The sequence below is a fragment of the Herpailurus yagouaroundi genome, unplaced genomic scaffold (genome assembly GCF_014898765.1).
Source record: "Herpailurus yagouaroundi ecotype Mexico unplaced genomic scaffold, PumYag 139, whole genome shotgun sequence".
NCBI lineage: Eukaryota > Metazoa > Chordata > Mammalia > Carnivora > Felidae > Herpailurus > Herpailurus yagouaroundi.
The window spans coordinates 62,323,227-62,334,074 of NW_024412394.1; the positions used below are offsets into that span (position 1 = coordinate 62,323,227).

General features: G+C 37.8%; 1 long non-coding RNA gene and 1 pseudogene across 1 annotated transcript in view; one reads left to right on the forward strand and one right to left on the reverse strand.

Annotated features, from left to right (window-relative positions):
* The window catches only part of LOC121029831 (uncharacterized), a 324,524-nt gene that overhangs the window by 291,158 nt on the left and 22,518 nt on the right, over positions 1-10,848 (reverse strand). The window lies entirely within an intron of this gene.
* Positions 6,201-7,294, forward strand: LOC121029829 (platelet-activating factor acetylhydrolase IB subunit alpha2-like; annotated as a pseudogene).

A 10,848-nucleotide genomic window follows, 5' to 3' on the forward strand; every position in this document is an offset into this window, starting at 1 on the left:
TTATATAATTATTGTACTAGACAACATGTCATATATAAATATACACATATGAACTTATAAAAGAAAAGAGAAAAACAAAATAAATCGATAAAAATACTTTAACCAGAAAGAAGACTGGTACCACACTATTAATCAAGGAGAGCTCCTGAGAAGAGTAAAACAGTTTCCAACTTACAAAGACCAAGATGACTGTGAGATGCTTGCTGGGTTCTCAAAGTCCAAAATGATCATCTTAAGTGTGAAGAAATAGCTCATAGCTCAGTGGAAAAAAAAAAATAGAGAGAGCAGAGGGGCAGAGGGAAAGAGAGAGAATCTTAAGCAGGCTCCACATTCAACGTGGAGCTGGACATGGTGCTCAATCCCATGACCCTGGGATCATGACCTGAGCCAAAACCAAGGGTGGGATGCTCGACCAACTGTGCCATCCATGCACCCCAGAAATAGCTCAATTATCACAATTATCAAATGGAGTATTTGGGGCGTATCCACACCGGGACTGTAATTAGTGTCTGGCAGGCAGGTGCAGTGGATTTTCCTATGTATCTTCAACACCGCACTGTCTATGCTGCATGCCGTCTGGAGCATGGATGACAGATCCTGCTATCCTCCTCCACTTTTGATTTTGAATATTATTATGCGGCATTAGAAACTAACCACATCTATAACTACATATACCATTTATAGAAAGAAAGAGAGGGAGGGAAAGAGAAAGTTTTTGCTTTTTGTGGTTGGTGTGTACTTAGTAATACACAGAATACTATTTAAACAAATGAAATGATTCCAAGTTATCAATCACACTGATTTTTATAAACACTATATACAGTTTTAATATTCATCCTTTATCAGGAAACTATATGAAACGGAAAAATTATCAAATAAAATAATTATATTTCAGGCTTTTATAAAAATTCAAGCACCTGTATATATGTCAATATTCTATTCGTGACATTGTAGTATAGTCTGGCAAAATGTCACCACTGGGGGAAACTGGACAAAGCATACCAGGGTAGTTTTCCTATATAGTTTCCTAAACCATATATGAATCTGAAGCTGTCCCAAGTAAACACCTGAAATCTGATTAATTAAAAAACATAATTAAAAAATAACTGAAGGGATAATTTGGAATAAAATGAACTCTGCTACTCAGAGTTGCTCTCATTCATTGTTTTGTACCCTGTGCCTTTATCATACTTCAAGCTCTTTTAGTACATTTTCCCCTTCATATCCACCTACCAAAAATAAAATAAAATGCATTTTAAAACATTTTATGGCAGAAATTACTCAGGAAAATCCATTAATCAACTCACCTAACCCCCAAAGATATTAAGAAATATTAGCTACCTAAGGACAGAATTTTCTCAAAAATTCCACTTTCTATATTTCATATTGCATACATGATTACAGTAATAAATCATTTTTTATTGATCAACAATCAACAAATTAATTTTTGACAATCAAAAATGGCCAAGTAAGCTATAATTGTGGAATTTTGGTACTTCTTACATTAAATTGCAGAATGAAATTAAAGACCATATTATTCTTAATTTGATTCAAATTGAATGAGTAAAGAAAAATTCAAAACTTGTAGTGTTAATTGACTTGGGTTCTATATTTTTATTTTAAAAAATTCTATTTACCAGTAGATCCATATTTCATTTCATTGGACAAATTAGTATCATGAATAGATATGTTTCCCAAACTGAGTGTAAACAGTTGAATTATCTTGTGATTCATATTTCTTTGCATTTATTATTTCAGGTGCAACATCATAGCAGAAAATCAAGTTAGTGTCAACTCACCAAAAAAATGTATATTTTTGAGAGTTTTATTATTATATTTTATAGTAAAATATGAATAATATATATGTTCTCTTAGGTGTAAGCTCTTTTTGCTCATTTGATTAACAAAATTAACTGGATATAGCCCATTCGACGCTCCATTTCCTTTGTAAAAGTTCAAACACAAAATCACAAGATATATCATTACAAAGACTACTAGCAGAAGTTAATGTGACATACAAAACATTACATCATTTTCCTTTTACCCTTTTAAAGAGAACACGTTGGTTTGAGCTAATTTTAGATTTCAGATGAAATGCAGTCACACTATTTCACCCTCACCTAAGGGAAGTAAAAAATTAAACATTATGCATTAGGCTGTAAACTTAAGATTACAGAATGATCTCTTTTCTTTAATTCACTGGCAATATAATAGTTACATCACTTCAGAAGAGATTAGAATTTTGAGACAAGATCCACAGAGAATTTTAATCTCCCTGATTGGTTTTGATAGTTTTTGCCAGATGACTATCAATTCCTTAGACAATATAGGAGAGTTACATTCACTACATATCTTTAGTCTTGAAAAGCAAAGGACAACTTGAATATATCATTTGGTAGCCTAACCAAGCTTTTCATATTTAAGTTAAAAATGTGGGCATGTGTGGCTGACTCAGTAGAGCATGTGACTCTTGATCTCAAAGTCATGAGTTCAAGCCCCATATTGGGCATGGAGCCTGCTTAATTTTTTTTTTTAAATGTGATATATTTCTAACTTTTATTTATTAAAGAAGAGTGTGTATATCAAATATGTTTCAAATACTGTTCTAAACAAATGGTGAAAACAATAGTGAAAAAAGCCAAATCTGAAGTTTCAAAGATTTCTATTCTATTGGGGAACTATTAGGAAATTATAGTTGAATATGGAAATCATGACAGAGAATTCATTTGGAGATATAGCCTTACAATGAAGGGAGACAGTATCCAGCTCAGTGCTAAGAGCTAAGAAAAGCCCCCTAAAGAAAGTAATAGCCAAGCAAGGGGCACCTGGATGGCTCAGTCTGTTGGGCGTCTCTTCAGCCCAGGTCATGATCTCATGGTTCTTGAATTCGAGCCCCGTGTTGGGCTCTGTGCTGACAGCTCAGAGCCTGGAGCCTGCTTTGAATTCTGTGTCTCCCTCTCTCTCTTCCCCTTCCCTACTCACACACTGTCTCTCTCTGTCCCTTAAAAAAAAATAAATAAATAAACATTAAAAAAAATTAAAAAAAAAAAAAAGAAAGTAATAGCCAAGCAGAAAGTAGAAATGTTGTGATTTCTGTTAGTGGTTTGTATTTTAGCTTGAGGACTAATAGTATCCATTGACTACATTTTAAGCAAGGCAGTGTTACAAATAAGATTTATATTCTTTAAAAAATCTCTCAAGTTGAAGTATAGACAATGAATCAGAGACAGGGCAGTTTACAAGATATAAAAGAATCTGTAGAGTGTTTATGAAGCTATCAGCCAGTGACTGAGTCTTATATATTATACAGCATTGGTGGGTCAGACGTACCACAGTCTGGATTTGGATCCAAGGAATGAAGAGATTCTGCTTACTAGAAAGACTCATAATAGCTAAGAACCAACCTACTTAATAAAAGAGTGGTATTTTGACTTACAATTTTTCTTCATTCTTTGTAATAGAACATCCTCAGAAACTACACAGAATTCTGAGAGAAAAGAACAAAGCTTATTTGTATCCTCTTGGTTTAATACTATATTAATGCAATCAAATGCTCACCAGAATTCTGGAATTTTAACAAGACATACTTGCTATGGTTTAAGTTTGAGAGGGTCCCTATAACACTTCTAAATCATTCTCTTCACTCAGTTGCATACATGATAATTTCTTTCTAATCATGTTAATTTTAACTGCCTTTAAAATAGAAGGCTCAACAAATTTCATTGGACTTTCTTTTTAACATCTTTAGCTCATTTTCTTCTGTTTGGAGAAGAACTAAATTTCTGTGGGTGTGTTAGACGTTTATTTTAAATCTTCTCTCACAATTTTAATGTTGTGAACCTTGCTTTAGGTTAATAAACCCTTTAATTTAGGCGTTTATATTAATCAGATCTGTTAAGGGTTAAAAAAATCCAATTTGAATTACCTTAAAGAAAAGGAGAATGTATCAACTCAGAAAACCAGCTGAAAGATGTTACCAAGTAACGTGAACAATAGGAACAATTATTTCAAATGCCAACAGGACTCAGTGTCTACATAGTCCACTCACTTTGCTCTGAATATTTGCTGGAACTTTTCAGACTAGCTTCTTCTGTAGGAGTGGAAACATGAGTGCTATGCTCTTATCCTATACATCAAGTTCCACAACTTTGGCCACCAACCTAGGCCAATCTCTTACCCAGATTCCTAAAGAAGTACTGAGATTTCCCCAGCTTCAGTCAATGGCTCACCCATTGACCAGAGAAATATACCAGTGTTGTTGGGTTGTTGGGTCCTATGATGGTAAGTCATTATAGAATCATAGAATTGGAGAAGGAAGAAGAGTTCTTTCAAGGGAGATCTTAAGAAATGGTATTGATTACATTGGTCAGCCCAAGATCATACTAAGATAAATAATTTAAAAGCTTAGAATTTTATTTAAAAGTCAATGGAGACCCAGTAAAAACTCTTAATTAGGAAGATGAAAATCAGATATTTATTTTGCAAAAAACACTCTGGCTACAATGTAGACAGTGATCTAGAAGGGTTGGTGCAGCATGAAATGCAGAAAGTGATTAGAGAAATCCAGGCAGGGAATGGTTTGTAGTTTTATGGTAGCAACTGAGCTAGAGAGAAGGGAAGGAATTTAAGGGAAAATAGGAATGTAGAATCTATGGGATTTGGTGACTGAAATTTGAGTTATACAGCACCTAGAGGAGGAAAAGATTTCAAGTACCTGGTATGAAACTTCTGGTTTTGAAGTTAAGTGTTCTATAGAATACACAAGTAGAAATATCAGAAAGATGGTAGAATAGGAAGTCTGTTCTCTCCTTCTGCCCATGGTGATACCAATTCAACAATGGTACATGTGCCAATTTCTTTTCTGAGAAATCCAGAACAATTAGGAGGCTCCTACACCCCAGGAGAGCATGAAATCAGCCACATCAAGGTTGGCAGAAAAATGTGTGCTGCTAATGCTCCATAGGCACGCCCATAAGATCAGTGCAGCACAACTGGGAGAAAACTCCCAGTTCCCAGCTTCACCCCTGGTGAAGGAAAGAGAAGACTGAAATACACCCCCAATGTTAAGCCTTTTCATGAGGCCATCCAAGGGCAGGTTATCTGTCTTGCTTGAATCTGATTGGACAGGAAACAGCACCAGGCTGAGGGTCAATAAGAACAAGGGCGAAGTTTAGACTAGTACACACTCACTCACCATGGTCCCTTCCCTGGTTCAGTGTGGAATGAACAGAAGAAAAATTGCAGCTCCCAGTTTCTAGTTTCTCCCCAAAGAGGAAAAGAGAGTGTGCATCCAATGATCTGGGTGTCCAGGGAGGAGGTTGTCCACGCTGTGCTTTCTGTCTCACCTGATATGGAGTGCTGGCACAAGGTGGCAAGCTCTAGATGTCTGGTGCCTCTGAAAATAAAAGAGAGCTGGCAGCTTTCTGCTGCTCCAGAGACCCACAGTACAGCAGACAGAAGCCAGTACCACTTGGTATCCTCTCCCTTGGGGAGTTGGGGGGAGAAAAGAGCAAAGCATCCTTCCAATATTCTGGCTTTTCAGGGGGGCTTCCCAAGTGACTGGCATCTGTCTTGCCTGACTCAGAGCACTAAAGGGACCCATCATCCTCTAAAAGTCTGTCGAGGGCAGAGGACAAAAGAGATTTGGGCCATTTGTGGCAGCTTCAGAGAACCAGAACTGCAGACAGCCACCAAAGTGGCTTAAAAAAAGAAGGAAAACATGTCATATGCTACCATATGGATTGACCTTGAGGACGTCACGCAAAGTGAAATAAACCAGTTACAGAAGGACAAATACTGTGCAATTCCACTTGTAGGAGATATATAAAGTAACCAAACTCACAGAAGCAAAAAGTAGAATGGCAATTGTCAGAGTCTGTGGGGAGGGAGAAATGGGGTATTGCTGTTTATGGGTATAGAGTTTCAGTCATGCAAGATGAAAAGAGTTCTAGAGATTTGCTGTACGACAGTGTACATATAGTTAACAATAATGTACTATACACCTAAAATTTGCCAGGAGGATAGATCTTGTTATGTTTTTTTTTATCACAATAAAAATGTTTTAAAAATACTGCTAAATTTACCCCTGAGTTTCATGCTAAGAAAGAAAGAAAAAGAGAGAGAGAGACAGAGAGAGAGAGGGCAGGAGAGAGAGAGGAGAGAAGAGAGGGAAGTAAGGGGAGGGAGTAAGGGAAGGAAGGAGAAAGGGAGAGAGGGAGGAAGGATCCCATTAACAGGAGGAGCTGCTGCTGGTGCTGGGCTGAGGGACATGGCACAGGGACTGAGTGAGCGACAGACATATCACCAGCCCATGCCACAGCCACTTGGAACCTGCAGGGACCCTCTGCCTGAGTATAGAATGAGCCAAGGATACTCAAACCCAGCAGCTATTGCACATGCAGTGGACGATATTCAAGGAGATGACAGATGATGTCTCAGCACAACAGATTTGTCCTAGACCATAAATACAAAGAACAGGATGTACTGTTTGTGGGGGACTCCAAGGTGGAGTAATAGGAGATATGGTGAGAGCTTTTTGCCCCAATTAATGCACTGAATTTTGGAACTGAGGGAGATACAAAGTATGTTTTGTGGAGACTAAAGAATGGAGAACTGGAGTTTATTATTATTTTTTAAGTTCATTTATTTTGAGAGAGAGAGAGAGAGAGAGAGAGTGTGCATGTGCTGTAGTGGCAGAAAAAGAGAAAGAGAGAGAGAAAGGGAGAGGAAGAGAGAGAATCCCAACCAGGCTCCACACCATCAGCATAGAGCCCAATGGGGGGCTTAATCTCACAAACCATGAGATCGTGACCTGAGCCAAAATCAAGAGTCAGTCACTTAACCGACTGAGCCACCCAGGCAGCCTGAGAACTGGAGATTATTAAACCTAAGGTCATAGTCATTTGGGTAGGAACAAACAACCGTGAAAATATAGCAGGAGAAGTAGGAGGTGGAATCAAGGCCATTGTAGAACTTTACTAACACAAGGCAGCCACAGGCTAAAATCATTGTAATTGTGTTTGTTACCTTGAGGTGAGAAGCCCAGCCCTTTGAGGTAAAAGAACGCCAACGTGAACTAATTCCTCACGGTTACCCTGCCAAAGCTGCCAATGTGCAGCTCCTGAATATAGATGGGGGCTTTGTGCACTTGGACGGTGCCATCTCCTGCCAAGACATATTTGATTTTCTGCATCTCACAAGAGGGGGTTACTCAAAGATCTGCAAACCCCTGCACAAACTGATCATGCAGTTGTTGGAGGAAACACCTGAGGAGAAACAAACCACCGCTGCCTAATTGGCTCCCATCAGTGTTAATCACAACCTGGCTTCCTCAGATCACTTATGTCACTAGAACTTCAGAATCTTTCTCTTTCTTAAGGCACTTGGCATTGTAGAATGTTCCTGAATGTTCATATCTACTGTTTGAAGGGGAGGAGGTATTTGAACTGGTCCTGTACAAAGAAGTTGTATCTGGCACAGGAGAAAAATTAGCCAAGGAAGATTATTGTTTAAATGTGTTTGAAACCAGAAGGGGATTTTCAGTTGTATGTGTGACACATTCATTGAATTGTCACTGTTTTTCCTAGGATAACATCAAACCTAAGTACTAAACAAAATGAAGATTTTTTTTTTCTGGGCCTTCCTTTCCTTCTGTGGATTATGTCATATATAGTAATGATCAGGATTATACCTACTTGGCTTTAGAACAGATGGGTTTTCCAGTTTTTAAGGTTAGTTAGCCTTTTGTTTTTATTTTGCTTTACTCATATATATTCTCAACAATTTCTTAACTTATAGCACCAGATTGAACATATTTATCATTCAAATATGGGAGTGCTATAGTTACAAGTGAATTTATTTTTCCCATGTTAAGTTGTGGAAGATAGGTTTTGCCCCATTTGGGGGGCTCTATGGAAGGTATCATTTTTATGCTGTTGAATATCATGTCTATAACACACCCAGGCAGGCTTTTCTTCCTTTTCCCTCATACCGTTTTTTTTTTTTTTTTTTTTTTTTTGTCCTGGACATTACAAGCTTTTAACACATTTTTGACCCAGGACTTCTGTTGCAGGAAATCTAAGTCGCCAGCCAGTTATTTGCATGATAATCACTGATATGTAACTCATTCTTGTGTGGTGTTGTGTGCATAGAGTCTGTGAAATGCTATCCATATTCAGAGTTCTGTTTTGTTTTGTTTTGTTTTGTTTTTACCTTAAAACTGTATTATAGTTTCCTTTTTTGAAAAAGAAAAAAAAACACAGAACTCTATTTCCCATTCCATAAACCCTGACATTATTTCAAGTTTTATAGTATCTTAAGGTGTATATTTTATTTTTTTATTAGCTTAGTTTTTAAATTATATGAGTCCTAAAAAATCTGGCCTTTTCTCATGGGGAGACAAATGGAGCTGCTCTTCAGAATAGACATTCTACCTTGATCCCACCATTTTAGTGAGAAAAAAAAAAAAAAAAAAAAACTAGGCTTGTTTAACTTTCAGAGTTTCTCCTTAATGTATTTTCATCTGAGAATTTCTTTCAAGAGAGAGCTCTTTATAATCTTAATGGTTTGCTTCAGCTACAAGAGCTGCCATTTACAAAATAATAGGACAATACATGGCTTCTTGTTCAGTGTACCTATGGAGGACATACAAACTGGATCTCCAAACAAATATTTTAAACTGGACCAGGTGGGCACTGAAGTAACCTGTTAACTAAGGCATGTGTTTTATGTTCTGCTTGCAAAGACAAATGGCAGTGCTTTTGTGTGTGGAGGGGTTGCTAATTTGTGCTAAGAGACACTTCTGAGTGAAAGGAATAGAACTTGGGCTGATTTTTTTCTTGTGAAGCCTCTTTCTAGGAAGTTTTTTGGTCTTGTTTTTTTGTCTTTTTTGTTTTTTAATACATTTCTGAATGTATCATGTCTTCATTAACAACAGAAAATGCACATGATGTTTAACACATTAAAATTTCCTTTCTATAAAAAAAAAAGAAATCCATTAACAAGTTTTGAAAATCCTGCAAAAATAAAAGGGAAATATTCACAAGGCAGTCTGATATATGGATGTGAAACCATGCCTCTTGGTGAAGTATATTACTTGAAATAGTGCATCTGAATAAATAATATTCATTTTTAGTTATCAAATTTCAAACTTAACATTAGAGAAGTAACAGTCACTTTCTATAATTACCCTTGTCTAGACAGATTACTCAAAATCTGAAATCCCTTTGTAGCTAGAATTTTAGGTTGCTCATCTGACAGGCAAAATTTACCTCACGTTTTCTATTAAACCAAGATCTTTATAATACATCATTAAGCTCTTTATCTCCAAGACTGACTTTTAAGATAAAACTAAATTTCAGAAGTAACAGTGCAGAATCACAAATCTGAATGCAACACACACAGGCAATTGTCAGCCTTTCTCTGGCACACCTTGGAAACATTCACAGTAACACAGAGGATCTTAGAATGCAGATTGAGGGGCGCCTGGGTGGCGCAGTCGGTTAAGCGTCCGACTTCAGCCAGGTCACGATCTCGCGGTCCGTGAGTTCAAGCCCCGCGTCAGGCTCTGGGCTGATGGCTCAGAGCCTGGAGCCTGTTTCCGATTCTGTGTCTCCCTCTCTGCCCCTCCCCCGTTCATGCTCTGTCTCTCTCTGTCCCAAAAATAAATAAACGTTGAAAAAAAAATTAAAAAAAAAAAAAAGAATGCAGATTGATTTTTAAATCACTGGTGAGTATCTTGATAAAATATTTTAACTTTATGTAGAATATAACCTATTAATATCCTGAAACACTTTCTTGTTGATTAGATCCTGAAGGAGACACAGGTAGAAGAGGTATAGTGTTGAAAGGCAGGGTTAATTTATACACTGGTCCCACCCATACACGTTATCCAGGGACCAAGTTGAAAAGACCAATTACTAGGTGAATTAGGAGTATTATATTCTTTTTTGGTTTCAATGGACTCATATAGGTTCCATCAAGTAATAGAAGCCTGGTGTGGGTTACACACAGGCATGTCTTAGCCTCTTTTCACACAAACCCTAGAGAGGTGGAATACTCAAGTAGAAACTGATGTGGGAAACAAAGTCAGAAGGAAATGGCAGATAGAACTCAATTTCCTTATAACCTGCAGCCCATTGGCAAATACTTGAGGCTGGCAGAGTTTCTCCTGGAACTCCCTACTACCTTAATGCTAATGCTTTGCTAGAGGGAAAACAACCTTAGCCTGACAATAGCTAGGCCTCCACTATCCTGTGAGTCTTGTTTAGGATATGAAAATCTCACTGGAAACTTCCCCTGGACTTTACCTCCCCCCAACTCCACAGTGTAAAACCAGTCTCATCTCATGGTCTCAGGGCAGCTCTTCCTGCCCATGTGTCCTGTCCTCATGCTTCAATAAAATCACTTTTTGCACCAAAGACATCTTCAAGAATTTTTCTTGGTTGTTGGCTCTGGACCCCATGAACCCCACTGTCACCCCAAAAAAAGTCACCAGAAACCATGTTAGTAGGATGGTCTAACTGCACCTAAAACCAAGAAGTCTGACAACTAGGTTACCTTGTAATCTTTCAGCAATAGCAGTCTGATGAATTTCAAGGTAGAATTGCATGGGGTGCCTGGATGGCTCAGTCAGTTGAGCACCCAGCCCTTGGTTTTGGGTCAGGTCATGATCTCATGGTTGGTAAGTCCAAGCCCCTGTCATGTTCTGCGCTGTCAGCACAAAGCCTGCTTAGGATTCACTCTCTCCCTCTCTCTGTCCCTCCCCTGGTCTCTAAAAAACAAATAAATAAATAAACTTTAAAAGAAGAAGAAGAAGAAGAAGAAGAAGAAGAAGAAGAAGAAGAAGAA